Here is a 16,339-nt window from a genome sequence, read left to right as displayed (position 1 = left end):
CACGTGCAATATAGGCCAAAACACATCCTCTCGTAAAATCCAAAATATTGCTATCAAACTGTAGAGACTGTGATGATCTGTGGGCTCTGACCCCAGCCTGGGAAACTCTGACCTGGGTTCAGCTTTGTGCTCTGCCAAATTCAGTGTGAAAACTCCTCAGAACAGAGCATGACTGCACCGAGTCTCAAAACAACTCCTTTAACTCTATTTTGGTTTTGCAGATTTTGAAAGGATTTTTATGAGCTCAAAGCAGGGCAGAGGGTTTCAAAACCACAGCGTTGCTGCAAAAAAAGGATTTTCTATCTTGCCATTGGTTCTGATTACGTGGCTTCTCTCAAAACAGGTGCTTTCCTTCTCAGAAGCTATGTTAGTGGCTAAAAACATGGAAACTAATTTTCCCAAACGGGCAGATCTATTGCTGAAAAACTCAGAGTCACTTGCAATAATTTCCACTTGATTCTAAATATCCCCTTCTGAATAAATAAGCAAAGGAGGCACCTTCCATGCTAAAAGCTTTTCTATATCTCCTTATTTACAGGGGTATGGAATTAGTGTAACATTTGCCTTTCTCAGAAATAAAAACTTTAGCTACCAGATTTGAAAGTTACCTTGATTTTTCTCGTTTTTATAGGAAAAAAAATCTCAGGACTCATTCTGTGAGTGTAACTCTCACTGTTAAGTGCAACTAAGAGCACATTAGGAGGTTTCCCAGGGTATTTTTCTCTCTTTACCTGTTTCCACTGCGTCTTTTGAATCCACCTATTGCCTTCATAACTTCTAAAAATCCTTCCTTTGAAAGTTTGCTCAGGGTTTCCAATTTCTTTTAGTAGACTAAAGTTGTTGGGGTTTGTTTGGTTTCAGTTTTTTTGATTACAGTTATGTCAGTGTGTGCAATCAGCGTACAGAAAGCCCTATAAACTTCTTTCTGTTTGCAATTTTTTTTCTGAGATGGTTGCTCCCAAAACTGTCTTGAACAATGTTGTATCTACAGCAGAATAATGTCAGCAGAGTCTTTAGCAGAGTTAAAGCTGTTATGGTTAAGCTGCAGACATACACATCTCAATCACACTTTCAGTGAAATGGGCTAAGCTTTCCTTTCTGTGTGAGCAGATAAAGAGTACTGTGCCTTTCCTTTGTTATTAAATCTCGTCTAAAACTGTAAAATATTACATTGAAATAAGTTATATCTCTTCTTAAATCGTTAAAAAAAAAAAAAATCTATGTAAAAGAAACTGTCCTCCATGGACCTGGGAGTTTAGTGCTGACATGACTCATTTATATGGCCCATTCAAGATAGATGTATGGAAAAAAAAGTAGCTCCTTCTCTGTGATGTAGTTACTTGAAAAAAATAATTTTAAAATAACTACGAGCTTTAATCCTTGAGGAAATTTCTTTTTACCATTATATTGTTTCAGGCATGAAGCCTTTTAACACAACTATTGCAGACCAAAGTATTAAGGAAAGCTGTTGAACCTCCATCTGTCCTGTCTGCCCCACACTTTGAAAACAGACCATTTTTAAATAAGTGACCATTGCCAAGCTGAGGCAGAGGGCAGCATTCACCACCTTATGGTGCACTGCAACTTCTGATGAACCTCAGCCACTTTTTAACTCCTCTTTCTCCGTACAGTCCCAATACATGTACTGAAAAATGGATTGCCTCATATGGCCTCTTGCAGAATTCTTTGATGAATAAATGACATTGTCATTAGCATTTAGTTATAAATACATTTGAATTTTAAACTGGACATGTGCTACCTCTCTTCTTGAAACTAGCAGCTTTTTTGTGCAAAAACCATGCCCCAGACCCAGGCATGCCATGATGATGATGATGATGATGATGATGATGATAATAATAATAATAATAATAATAATAATAATAATAATAATAATAATAGGATTGAGGATGGCATCTCTATCTCAATTTGACTCATTAGATACAGACATTAAAGAAGTTTCTTACATGAGTCTGCACAGTGATCAAAACTGTTACAAGAATAGAGCTCCTATGTCTTAGCTGTGAGTTTGGTTTCGTTCCTCCTTTACTACTCTGGGTATCAATTCCAAAATAAGCTTTTATTCATAGGTTTGGTTTTTGCTGCAAAGCTGTTGTTCGTTTTGTCTCCTTCAGTAATATTAAATATCTTCTATCTCAGCTTAAAATCAAATTTCTGTAGCCAATTTAGGCTGGAGAATTCCTTGAGTACTCAGTTATAGTTATTTGTAACTCGTTTCCCACTCTCCTCCTCCATAGTCTTACATATTCATTCCTCCTAATAAAATATTTTTGATCAGATCAGAAATATGTGAAAGACTAGAAAATATTTCTTGGCTCCCAGACACATGCAAATCTCTTATTTGAGAGAGAGACATAGATAAGATAAACATGGGGTTTTTCTAAAAAAAAAATAAAAAAAAAAGAGTAATGAAACACTTGTCTGCTTCATTTGGCAAGGAACATGTCTGGGGTTGTTATTAAATACCAGGAGCGAGCAGAGGAGAGAGTGAGGGAGGGAGGTGGATGGAAAGATCCTGTGGGGATGGGGATACTGTGCTCTCAGCTGTGACACCAAATCCTGAAGAGACTTCGCTGAACCCAGTGGAAACTCACTTGCACGAGCTGGAAATCCAACATTCTCTCTGTTGATTTCCAAAGGACGTCTCCAGATCTGAATGAGGATGGCTGACAGTACAGCTCGATTGGGATGTCACTGGTGACGATGATGATGATTAGAGGGTTTTCACTGCTTTTGTTCCACAGGGAGTGATGAGGGAGTTTTAAATGTGTGCTGGCGAAGATCACTTTCAAACCATTTGCAGCTGAGCGTTGGCCATCACTTTGAAATTTAAGCGAAACCAAACATATTGCAGGAGATTTATTTCAGTCGCAGATTGAAAACGATGGGGTCCCACGGCAAGCTGAGAGTCTGCTCCTTTTAAAGGAGCACATGCCACTTCAAGGGGAAAAAAGCATGAAAGGAAGCAGTGGTGTGCAAATCAAAATAAGCCCTTTGTCTTTCTCACTGGATCCATGCTTGGGGAAGAATAGACTGTAGGGGAAGAATTCAGACCTGTCTTTATTCGGTCTCCAAAGGCAACTACTTTCTCTCTGGATGAGAAGGACATTTGGTTTTAATGGTGGTGGAAGCCTTCCTTAATTTTCATGATCAATACAGGCAGTTGGCAACAAGGTTCTCTTCAAATAGCTAATTGTTGAAGATTAGGGATTAATTAGTTTGGGTTTGGTTTTATTTATTTGGTTTTATTTATTTTATTACTGCCCTTCCACTGCTACATAGGATTCATCAGTTTTTCACCTGCTCTCAGCCACCAAACTGAACTTCTGGATTCATTCAGCCACCCTTTCTTTCCTCCCTGTCTGCAACACAATTCTGGCACTCCTCTAGGATCAAGAAAAAGAAGTCTCCTTTAGCCTTCTTTTTGCTGGACAAATATAGATTAATTTCTGACCAGGGGCGTGATTGAATTTCTCGTGTGTTACTTTTTTAACGCTTGTAATGTCTGTGTTTTAAACCCACAAATATTTTGAGCTTTTTTTGATTTCGTGCTTCCTGCAGGTGACAGCACTCCAGGGACAACACCCCACCCGCAGCTGGGCACAATGAGACCTAATCTTGGCTGAGAGACCCATAAGGGATTGGAGGTGCTGCTGTGGCTGTTTGGTTTTATCCTTTCCTGGGAGCGCTGCTGATCAAGTTGAGATGAAGGTAGGCCTCTCTAAACTTTTCATTTGCGTTTGTTTCTAAGTGAATAAGTGCTATCTTTGGAATTTTCACCGGTTATTCCAGGCAGTGCTGCCCGTCTGCCCTCGGGGCTCGCAGGCAGGCTCAGCCCCCAGGCTCACACCCGGCACTGTAGCCACTTAAGCACTTAATTATATGTACGGAGACAACGATCCGCCTTGTACCCTTTACAAAAGAGCCACAAGGAAACACGAAGTGCCGCTGCCTCGCCAGCCAGAGGGACCTTTGCCAGCACCAGGTGGTGGGAGGCGTTGGGCGAGCGAGTGGGGTCACTCCTGGCTCTGCTTGTCTGGTTAAAAACGCTGCTTTGGAGAGAGAGGCCAGCAGCACTTGGTGTTTGGTGTCAAGGGACTGAAAGGGGTGCCACGTGAGGCTGAAAAGTTCCTAACGAACCATTTTCGATGCTCCCCCTCCTATTTGGATGATTGTTCTTAGCTGGCTGCTGTGCTCCTGTGTCCAGGTTTTGCCAAGTGTGTGGTTATCTCCCTGCTTGCATCTGTTTATTCTGTGCTTGCCTCCATGGCTGGAAGGGTGCAACCAATTATCAACGATGCCACTGGGATTTTTCTGTCTAGCTGAGCTAATTTCTCCTGGAGTTCTACCAGTGGTCTGATTTCATTACCTTGTTTCAAATCGTTTTATTGGGAAGTGCAGAGAAATACGAACACGAAATTCATCCAGGTGCATAAACATACACTGTGTTTGTTTTACATCAGCTGTGATATCTGTGCCCAGCTCCTTATTTCTAGTATTGATGGACATTCTCTCAGTCACTGGGCAGGGGCAGCTGGGCAGCAAGTGAGTTTAGTGGCCTTGCAGACTTTCTGAAGCTTAGAGGCTTCGTGCAAGTTACAAAAGTACCTGCTTTCCTTTGAATACAAATAACATCGTGCTGTAATTTCATCTTAAAGATTTTTGTGTTCACTCAATAGAAGAAAACCTGTCTTTGTGTAAGTTTATTTGGAGGATCAAAGTATGTTACATAAGCTAATTTTGTGCTAGGCAGGTGTAGCTGAAATGAATGGCCAGAACGTTTAAAGTGGTTGAAAATCTGTGTCCTTTATAGCCATTGACTGGTTTAGAAGGTTGGGGTGTTGTGATTTGCACTTCTGTGTCTCTGGTTTGAATTTGTTGGAGAATAATAGCAACACATTTGATGGCATATCTAGAGTGGGACTCTGAAGTTGTGCTGCAAGGTGTTTAAGGCAGTAAGAGACAGGTATCATTTTAAAATAGAAAGAGAAGTAGTCAGTGCTCGGGACTTTCCAAGGTTTTGTTGCGGGTTATGTGACAAAATCTCATCTTTTTTAACTAAGGAATAAAACATTTATATGAAATAAGTATCTGCTTTCAGGAAAATGTGTCTATTGTGTGTTTAAAGAGAGGTTTACTTTGAGCTGCATGGAAGATAGGCATGCAAATGGAGTATTTGCTTAGAAATTCTTGTGGTCATTGAAGAGATTTTACCTAATTCTTTTCCTTTAAAAGAAAAGAGTATGACAAAGATTTTAAATGGATGACTGGGATCCAAAGGACAGATAATGCAGACTCCAACTGAGTTTATAATAGTTCAATTCTGTAAGTGAAATATGTTCTCTATTTAGAAAAAGAATGAGAATATGAAAGTTGTTGTGTCAGTGATTCTTCAGGTTTTCATTCAATTGATCAGAGTGGAAGAAAAGATATTTCCATACATCCAGCTCCTTTTTTTTTACATTTCCAGTCTCAATTCTTTGCATGCTCCATGTAGAGGCTGTATACAATTATGCCTCGCTAATAAAACAAGATAAAATAATATAATCCCATTGTACTGTCATGGAGATAAAGCATATGGTAAGTTATTGTTTTAGTTCATCAGCAGGGTGGCCCAGTAAAATGAATTCCCATCTCTTGGCTTTGGCTTATCATCTGATTCTTGAGAGACACAACAAAGAAAAACAATAATAATAATAGGAGTGGTATTTTTGCTCTCGTTTGATGTGAATATTGCAATAGTGGAGTCTCATGACAGAAAGGACAATAATTGTGTGTACTACCTGAACATCAATGGCATCATGTGCTGTAGTGTGACTCTGTTGAAATGTTGGACTTGTGTGGTAACAACTGTACAGGATAATAAAAACACATTCAATATGTAAACACCACTACTGTGGTTATAATTGGCACCACACATAAAGGTCTCCTTTCCTAAATCAGGTCTACTTAAGTACTAAACATAAATACCTGAGTTTCTTCTCTAAACAGCTCACATCTTTAATATTTTAGTTTCTGGAATGTGCCCTTCTAGTCTATACCTGTCAATTATTGCAAATATTTCCATGAAAGAGACAAAGGGTTTGGATCTCTGCTGCAAAACTTTCTTTATATATCCAAGAAGAGCAGTCAAATCATCAAAAAATTACGATCTCAGAAATAAATAACAGGCAGCTTCTGCACTTTGTGTGTTGGACTTGTTAAGAGTGGTTGTCCTCTCTTGCTTTGAGCAACCTGAAAGCAAACACAGAGCATCTGCTTTGCATGAAAGCAGTGCCCTGCTTCCAGCCAGGGGTTCAGCTCAGGCCATAGTGGTTAATTTTTTAAAGAACTTTTGTTAAAATATTCTCGGCTCATAACCAATATTGGAGAATTAAGAGAGGCTGTTCTGCATACACTCCTTCTCCCTAAGGTGCTGTGAAAGAAAAGTGAATGTCTCGGGTACAGAATGCATTCACCCAGCTCTTCCTTGCACGGCAGAGGCAGATTGCTGCCCAAAATCCCTGTGCAAAACCCCTCAGAGCCACGCTCAGGAGGCCCGGAGTGCCCGTGCTGCAGCCTCACAACAGGGCTCTGCATCTTCATTAGCAATTCGCATTAAACACCCTGAATTTTGTGGTGGATGCCACAGGACAGGATGGTTGGGAGAACTTGCGTTGCACATCACAGTGGTGTCCTTCAGTCTTCACTTTGGACCAGCTTCTTCCCCTCCTGCCATGTCTCCGTGAGCAGCGTGGTGGGGCTGCCCCCAGGAAGGGCTTCAGAGCTCAGCCGAGCTGCAGTTCTGTAGGGGGGAGTTCCCGTGCCCTTCCGAGGCCACTGAGAAGCAGGAAAAGCTGTATCCCTGAGCCTGTAACAGATGCAAATTGTGCAGATGAAGGAGAGGGAGCTCTAACAGCCGTTGAATGCAATCTGGGAACGCCACTGTTTCATTTATAGTGATGCTACCTGGGCATTTGCACTTAAAAGGAACAATAAAGAGGTGTCAGAACAATCGCGAGGCTGCAGAATTTAAACTGCGGCAAAGATGTTTTGAGCCGTGTGAAATGTTGCCTGCAAAAGATCCGCTTTTTCCGTTGGTTTTTGTTATTACTGAAGGCTGTTCTAGTTCTCCTTGTTTCATGACACCGGCTGGTTCATTTGCCTTCAAAGACTGAAGATGCAAAGAGGCAGGGAAAGGAATTAAGTCAAAACTGCACGAAGAATGTCATGGCTGCTCCTTATTTGTCTGTTTAGTTCTGAAGTAGCTTTTCTGTACAACTGGATGGCTGGTTCGCTCCCTCGCCAGCCCCTAGCAGGGAGCAGCGGAGTTGCTGTAATATTTCGGTGTTATTCTCACTTTCAGGACAAAGGGTCAGTGCTCAGTTGAGGCAGCCTTTGGAGGCTGCACATCCCGCGCTGAGGGTCTGAACTGCTCTTGCCTTTCAGGATTTTTATTTGGAGTAAGAGAACCGGTTTTGCATAGGTGAGAAATCGCACACTGAAAAAAAAAAAAAAAAACTAAACAAAAATCTGGTGTCTGTCAAACAGACAGTTACTGATTAACCAAGAATAACGGGCTTGCATTTAGTGTCCTGTTAAAAGCACAATAAGCCGTGATTGTGTGTATGATTATCTGTGAGCGCTCGCTCCTTATCAGCTGCAAACGTGAAAGTTTTGTGTGCCCAGGAAAAACAAGGAAACAGAGGCGTCTGTTGTATCACAATAGGTGCGTTCAAAGTGCCCTAATCCTACTCAGTATGAGCAAGTGCCCCTTGAAAGGCAGCGTGGAGTTTAAAAAAAGGAATATATGCAGGTGTTGTTGTGTTTTTTTTTTAAAAAAACTAGAGTAAAGCTGTATGAATTTTAAGGTAAGATTGGTTTCGTTGCTACAACAGCATAAAATACATTAGAGGACCTCTTGTCATTCTGGACCAGATTCTAGACTTCCTATAGGATACTACTATCTGATTTTTATTAATGTCATTCATTTGAATTCCATTAGTGTTCAGAGGCCCTGGTTGAGACTCAGCCACAGTTATCTCGCTGTATCCCAAAGAGTTCACAGTTTAAATAGACAGGATGGGCAATTAGCAGGCAAATGTCCCACAACCAAAGAAAAACCAAATTACCTAATGCCTTGTCATGTCTTAACGTCAGTTAGTTTGTTTTTTTATGTACCTCAGTAAAATGACTAATCTGCAAAATGAGAACATGTTGTTCTCATATTTCAGAAAAGTTCTAGCAAAACTAATGGTAGTAAAATGCTCCAAAGCCTCCTAATTAATACAGTAAAAGTTCGAAATTATGATGATTTTCATATAATATGGATTTGGACTGTGGGAGTCTTTGGAATCTGTAGCTTTTAGTGAGGAACGTATTTCCCAGGGAAATACAGGGGGGGCAGCAGGAGTGTTTGTTTTAATAGTTCTCCGTGTGTGTCTGGACATGTGAGTGAACAAGAGATCAGCAGGGCAAAACGTGCCATAAATGCTGTAAAGTCTCATACAATTGTGTCAGGCAGTAAACTCGAATGAACTTGCAAAGTCATGCACTAGTTCAATTTTGGAAAGGAAAACCTGGCTTTGAAGCCAACCAAGTCAATCCCGAGTTCAAATTAAATTTGGAGTATCCTGTGAAGCTCCAATACACAATCCCAATAAAAATCAGCACTTAAGGTGCAGGCAAATAACGTTTCATTTAAAAGAAACTGAATGAGGATCACTGACAGAGAAAGTTTTTGATGTTGTTTTGTCATTAAAGTCAAATTATGGCATTATTGTCTTACTCCCATATGTCTCAATCATCTCTCTCTCCTTCTGTCTCTCTTTAATGCACAAAAAGCCCTGTGCATGGTTGGTCTTGTGTCTTCATCTCATTAAAACCTTGCCATGCAAATGTATCATAAGTGTTGCCTGAAGACTTCTGTCTCATGCAAAATTTAGCTTAAACTCTACTGGCATCAAATAATTTGTTATGCACAAACCTTCTGTTTGGTTTGCTGACATTCCTCCTTAGCTGGCTCTCCTGGTGATTCATTATCTTGTGCTATAGATTTCCAAGTATCATCTTTGTATTGATTTTTATATCTTTAATAACCACTCCACAGAAGATGGCTCCACTTGGTGTCATTGATCGCATCAAAAATTCAAGGCTTACAGAAATACTGGAGGGCTAATTGGTAGCAGAACATTTCAGACTTAATCTTAATGCAGTCTTAATCTTGTGCTCCAACCTGACTTGAAGATTTCCTTCTCGAGGCTAAAGGGAAACTTGTGAATAACTGGAAATTACCTGGTGAGAGCAGGTAAACCCATGAGGAGTGTGAATGTGGAAAATGGATGTAACAAAGGTTAGATCTGGAGAACAGCTTTCTTTTGTCTCTTCCCCTTCACCTAAGTATCCTCCTTCAGTAAATTCTCCTAGCTGTGGAAAAAGGCATGTTCACAACATCACATACTGTGCAGTGGCCAAATGGGATCGAGTTTCTGACAATTAAGAGAAAACTGTTGGGTATGACAAGTTCATAAAAATGTGCTGTAGGTCACTCTTTTCAAAAAGAAATTATCAAAGATAGGTAACTTTAATTTCTTACAGAAAAATTAAGGGCTCTATTTGGATGCTTAAGGCCTCAGACAGTCAAGTCTTGGCTAGATTTGAATTCAGAATATTTGAGATTGTGGGCCACAACAGCAATCTGGGAATCCTTCAGTCTCTTTAATTTGCCTTAATGTGTTTAAAGCTTCTATCTCATTAGGTTTTCAAGCAAAAAAACGTGGTCCATCAATGACAAGGAGGTGACTTGTGTATCCATATTCTTTTCACAACTGCATTTGTGACAGTTTTTCACTGTTATTTTCTGGGATTTTGCAATTTTTAATACTCTAAAACTTCAAAACGACTGAAAATAAACCACACTGAGTTACAAGGGATATTTTGGTTTTTTTTTCTTTTAGAAAATCCTGTGACAGACAAAGAATATGTAGAGACAGCAACATGTTAAAACCTGGAAAGATAATTTCTCAAAAAAGCTGCCCTTGTAAATTGTTAAAAAGTTGTTTAAAAAAGTGTCTTCCAACAGAGGCAGACTGTCCAGCTACTGCTAAGAGTATCAATCAGGGCTGTTCAACCAGTTCTTGCCAATGAAAGGCATTGAGACAGCACCAAGTGTGCTGGTTCAGGCACTGCTTGCCATCTGTGCAGTGGGAAATGTCTGGTGTGTGTCCTAAAAGATCAGAAGAGTGGTTAGAAACATGGGATCTCCCACAGGAATATCAGAGACATCATATATCTGGGACCATGGAGTAAAAGTGAGATGTGTTCACAGAGCAGGGATAACCTTGGTCCCTGGTGACTTCTGTGTGAGCAGCCCTTGTTTTCTGCTAGACCCTATCCAGTGTGTCAGGTGAGCCCTGGTTTCTTTATGAACAACCTGAATTTGGAGCTGGCTGTAAGAAACTCCCATCATTCTCATAAAGTCCAGTCAAAACCACATTACACAGTTAATGCATCCCTACACCTCTCCTGCCTTTATGATGTTCCTGTTCTCACTCTCAGACTGAGGGGAAATTGTCCACATCAACCCAATCTTCTCCAGCAGGAATCCAGCAGCCCTTTTCATTCCAGAGTTTTACTGTGCTGGTCACTAACCCTGCTGAGCAGTGTATTCCTGGAGTAAACCCAGCAGTCAAGGAAATGCTGCCTCCTTATTTCCAGGGAGAGGAACAAAATGCAAGAGCAACCTAAGTACTGCTTATTTACAGTGGTGAACAGTCACTCCTAGAACTTTTGTCCAGCCCTGCAGAACAATTCCTCTGAATGAGGAATATCTGAATACACTCCTTAGCCATCAGCATGGCTGAGGGATTTCTGGTTTAGCCCAGGGTAGGCTCTTTGATGAGGGACAGTGATACAGATGGAATGTAGTCTGAATTTACTGACTTCCAGCCTTGTATTGTTCCTTTCTCTTAGTTAAGAATTGGCTTCCATTAAAAAAAAAATAAAATAAAATTGTGAGCATTGAGTGACATTTATTATGGACATGATGTATAAGGTGCATACATTACCTACCAATAAACAGAATTGGAAGATGCCACATATTGACAAAAATTGGGTGGCTGAATACTTGTACTTGAATTCAAGCATAAACACAGGAGAAACCCCTCCTCTTTGCCCCCCCCCCAGCAACATGTTACAAAAGGCTCCTAAAAGAGCACCAGAGCAAACATGACTCAGATATCTGTTGAATCTTCACTATTCTGTCCTCCTAAGACTTTTTCCATAATTGTGGTTTGGTTTTTTTTTTTTCCTAGCTGTGTTGTTAACAAAAAAGCTACTGGTGCTTCCAGCAAAAAGCAAACCCTGAACGATAAAATCTTCAGAGATCACCGGTTTGCTTCCCTTTCTACACTTTTTGGTTTTTATTTAATTCCATTCATTGTTTTGTTCTCAGAAAACTTCATGCTTTGAAAGAAAAGCCCCGTGGTCTCATGCCTTAGTTATATGCTGTGAGAAAAGAGAAAGAATTTCAAAGTATAACTTACGGCCCTTAGTGAGCATCATTCCTCACATCTGTCCCTCACTGTGTCCACCTGCCAGTGCTCACAGTGCTGTGAGGCCTGGTTGTGCTGCAGGACACGAGAGTAATTCCCATGGATTTCAATGGGAATTACATGCATCCTGCAGCGGGGGAGTCGGGCCCTCAGGTCTCACTGAATAGCAAAGAGTCACGGAAAATCCACGGCTCCTATTCTTTCTCTGCAGGGTATGTTGAAGTCAATGGGAGTCACTTGTTAGATGCTGTGATGGGAAAAACTTATCCTTATAAGATAAAGCTTCCCGTTCGTCATTGCGTTTTGATTAATTTTTTACAAAGATCTCAGTCATTTAATTTTTTTTCTGTAGAAAATATGTTAGCATCTGACCTTCTTTATCCCACTGTATAATTAAAAATGGAGCTAACCCAAAGAAAACACACACAAAGCAAAAGCCCACAGAAGAAATGGGAGAAAACTGAATTTACAGAATTGCCATGGTTTAGTGCAGATGGTGAACAACTCTTTGTGAGAGACTGAAATGTTGTTCTCTAGAGACACTCTCTGCTCCCACCAGGTATCCTAACACAAACTTCCAGTGTTGATGGTACTGATACAAATAATGAACAAGAATTTGGCAAATGGATACAGAATTTGGAGTCTGTATCTTGAATTTTTCTTGGATTTTGACACCGAGTTTCCATCGAATCAAAGTTTGGACCCAAACGAGATTTCAAATACCTCCTTCTTTATAACATTATAACATTAGCTGAAGGAAAGGGTTTCTTCCCCTCCCCCTGCCCTCTCCTACTCTTCCACCCCCAAGTGCTCTCCTTGAAAGCAGCAAAGAACTTTAGAAATCTGGGCAGTCTATCAGTTTGCTATGCTTCATTTTAGCTAATCCAGACATCCAGCACAGCAGGGGGAAAACTGCTGTATCTAGTGAAACAAGAGCATGAATAATTAAAACTCTGTTATTAATGAACTTCGAGTCGTTATGTAAATGAAACTGATTTCAAGTCTAATTTGTCAGCCTGAATTCTTTTTCTGTTCTCCTTTTGTCTAGGACAAGAACTCATCATAATGGACTTGATAATAAAACAGTGGCAGACACGCTGTGTGCAGTGCCCATCTGAGCTGGGGCTTTTAGCTCGGTTAATTGATACAGTTACCGCTCAGGAGTCTGTAAGGCGTTTGTGTGCCTTTACATTTTACAAGCCGGCTTTTCCCCCCCCTCTCTCTTTTGCCAGTGCGAGCCATTCTTTGCGCATTCCTCATTACCGTTTACCTTTACATGAGGGGTGCCTTGTAATTACCGCCTGGTAAATAGTTTCCTCCGCGTTCCGTGTGTTGTTCAAAGGCAGCGGAGTTCAGAGGGGTCTGTGGGAAGGGAAGTCTGGAGTTACCAAACAATGGGGAACAGTCACCAGGACAAAAAGCCCGTCAAAGCACAGGGGCTGCCGGCCCGGGGTCCCTGCCCCATTGTCCTGACTCAGGTGTCAGTCATCCCCCTGCCCGCTGCCTTTACTGGCATAGGGAACAACTATTCCATAACAACATGGAAAAAGGACGGGCACTCCGCCGGGAAGGCTGGGATTAGGATTTCAAAGGAAACCCTGAATTTTAACTTTTTTATTTTCCCCAAAACCAGGCAGGATCTTTTGAAATAGTCTGTGTCCTAAATTAATGAAGCCTGTGGTGAACAGCCAAGGATAGTGAGGCAGAAGGGGTTGAAGTGGGGCTGAAGGGTTGCCTCCACATCAGAATTTGTTGGGTTTTTTTAAGTCCTCTTACTCGCTTGTAACAAACGTGGGTAGAGCCCTCCCCAAATCTTCCTTCGGGAAGCCTGGCCATGATGATGATGATGATAATTACTGTGTGTCCATTAATTCTCACCAAAGTCTCTCTTTTTTTTCTCTTCTTGTTGTAAAATTTGGTATATTTTGACCTATTAGTTCAGATTTATATTGTCAAGAAAAAGTTTTCAGTGTTAAAAATAAGTAACAATACAAAAAAAAAAAAAAGAAGAGAAAAACCCCAAAACAAACAAACAAACCCAAAAAAGACAAAAAAAAAGAAAAAAACAAAACAAAAAACCAACCAAACAAAAAAAATCAACAAAACAAACAAAAAAAGCCCCCAAAACCCACAAAACCAACACAAGAGAAACCCCCACAGACGTGGAAGAAACCATGTCTTCAGTCCCCTGGCACCAGCCTGGTTCTGATATCAAGGGCAAAGACTTGAAACTGGATCTTTTACTCACAAGAAAACTGTGAAGTAAGAATTATTTATTTTATTCTGTGCAAGGAACAATTCACCTCTTTTTTTTTTTTTTTTTTTTTTTTGTCGTTGCTCTTTGGAGCACATTTTTTTCCCCAATATATTAAGAGTGTTTTTTAAGTGCCCTTTTTTTTTTTAATCAGCTTGCTTTCTTCAAAAGGGACAAAAATCAGGGCAGGATCACTGGTTCTACTCATAGAAAACTGAATAAGGGGGAGAAACTCTCAGTATAGAAGTGGGAAAACATATTAAAGGTTTCTTTTCTGGTTTTTTTCTCTTTTTCTCTGCCTTAGGCTTTCTGTCTGTGCCATCATTGTGCAGAGGTCTAACTGAACACATAGAGGGTAATATTTAGAATTACCTTCTGAGTAAACTGGCCTGCTGGCCCTTCTTTGCCCTGGTGGGCCAGGCAAAATGTGGGGGCCTGATGGAAAGAATTAAGACAAGAGGAGGACAAGAAGTAGGTGGTGAATACAGGGACAAGTACCATTTTCTGCAGCCAGTAATGCTGGGATTGCAGTATTGCAGATCTGGGAAATGATGAATGTGTGGGTCAGGATAACAGGGAAGCAGAGCTGGGACACACTGGACAGTGTCCTGAGGGGGGACAGAAGGCATGGCAAGCTGGGCAGGCACAGAGCCCACAGCAGGAACTTTATTTGCAGTGGTTGGAGACTGATGGCAGATTTTACAGGAAGGGGGGGACCTGATGGTTTTCCTTACTCAGCTCATTTAAAGGTACTCTGGGAAGAGCAGGATTCTTGCAAATGTTGTGTGTTACCTATTAGCACTCCTGTTAACTGGAGGTATTTTTAAATAAAGCTTTTGCCCCAAAATCCCATTAATGCATCTTAGCAGTGCTAACATAAATAGGCTGGATGGAGATTGCTGCAGGACAGGAAGGTCCCTCCAGGCTTTTGGGGCACCTTTCTCAGTTCTTGGGGTGACTTGCCTCCACAGGACAAGTTTTTGCCTTGTCTGCTAAAACCCAGTGTGGCTGGGAAGCCTTCAACCCTCAAGCCACAGTGTTACACTCTCAATTGGGGTGTGGGAGTTAATGGCCAACAAATCTCTGCCCTGGAAGAGGCACCAATGCCAGGGAGGAAAAAGTTCCATGTTTTCTGCCTCTTGGTGGGTGAGGAAAATGCCAACCTCAGGCTTTCCTTCCCCATGCAAATTGTGAGAGGTAGTCAGGGAATATTGTGTAGTTTCTGTCAGAGGAGAAAGAAGTTTTAAAAGCAGCTCCCTTCTGTCACACCTTGAGCATCCTGTCAAGGAGGTTTGGTGTACTCATGGTATGCATTAAAATTGCTGTGGGAATATTACTGGTTGAGAATATCTATCAGATGTGTATTTAGAGGATGTATTTTAATATCTGCTAGCCTGACTGCATTTTTTTTTTACAATAATAAGACCTAAAATAAATTAGATACTTTTTGAAGCTTTAAAACGTTCTTGCAACATAAAAGTAATGTAAAATCTAATTTAGTTCTAAGGCTAGATCTGAAAAGAAGGAAAAAGAGAAGAGAGGGGAAGAGGTTCCATGTTTCAGTGAAACAAGTTTTGTGCAACAAAGCAGGTGTTTATGGAATGCTTCATTTTAATTCAGTGCAGCTAATATCCCAGTTTATGTTGTTTGGAGTAATAACAGTGTAACACAGAGCTGTAGCAGAGATTTGCAGGTTTCCTTTAGGTCACTAACAGTTGCTATAAACACGTTGGACTATTTTTTTATTATTCTACTCCATCTACATCCAATAACTGGAGGGGAGGGGAAGGGGAGAGGGTTAACAGTTTTTACAGTTTAGAAGGCTTTTCTTTTTGTCACGTTTAAACCAAATATACACAGGTGGCTAGGTGGCACTGTGGATTAATGTACTTCTGAATTAATGTGCCTAGAGTGGCTTGTATCACAAAGTGAGTATATCTGAAGTACAAGCTTGCTTCCCTTCCTGGATCACCATGTGTGCAGTCACTTGAACTGCATTATTTTTGTATCAAAATCAGAAATCCAAAAGAATAGACACTGCAGTCGTAAGATAATTAGCTTAATGAACCTGTGTTTTGGAGCTATGTACTGCTTTGCAGGCACTCTGCTGAAGCTTGCTGTTTATTTTAACTGTAGAAAAGAGAAGGCCACCTAAACCGCAAAAACTATTTTGAAAGGGAGAGGAACAAAAAAGAAAAAAAACTTTTCAGGTGTTGGGTATTGAATAAAAAATAAAAGCACTTGTCCAGCACGATGGGCACTGACTGTGCTCCGGGAGCACTCGAGGGCTGGGAGCTCTGGGTTCCTGTGGGAGCACGAGGTGTTCTGGGTCCAGTGCTGGAACCCCCCTGAAACCCAACTGCCACAAGCAGGCAGGCACACACTGCACAGAGCCTGGTACAAATTAGAGCTCTCTGCAAACAGAGCTGAATGGAAATATTATTATTTTTTCCGGGGTAGTCCCTCCACTGCAATAATCAATAAACATAATTTCCACAGCAACTGAGGTGCAAGTCAGGGATTGCAGCAGCGTCTG

The 16,339-nt window shown here is 40.9% G+C and overlaps 1 protein-coding gene across 22 annotated transcripts in view; it reads left to right on the top strand.

Annotated features, from left to right (window-relative positions):
• The window catches only part of ADGRL2 (adhesion G protein-coupled receptor L2), a 379,726-nt gene that overhangs the window by 67,322 nt on the left and 296,065 nt on the right, over positions 1-16,339 (top strand). For all 22 annotated transcript variants that reach the window (XM_032695911.1, XM_032695910.1, XM_032695914.1 and 19 more), the window contains exon 2: positions 3,580-3,729. The gene's annotated coding sequence lies outside the window, so the exon portion shown is untranslated. The remainder of the gene's footprint in view (positions 1-3,579; positions 3,730-16,339) is intronic.

The sequence above is a fragment of the Chiroxiphia lanceolata genome, chromosome 9 (assembly GCF_009829145.1).
Source record: "Chiroxiphia lanceolata isolate bChiLan1 chromosome 9, bChiLan1.pri, whole genome shotgun sequence".
In the NCBI taxonomy this organism is placed as follows: Eukaryota; Metazoa; Chordata; class Aves; order Passeriformes; family Pipridae; genus Chiroxiphia; species Chiroxiphia lanceolata.
This window is presented reverse-complemented; position numbering and strand designations above follow the sequence as displayed.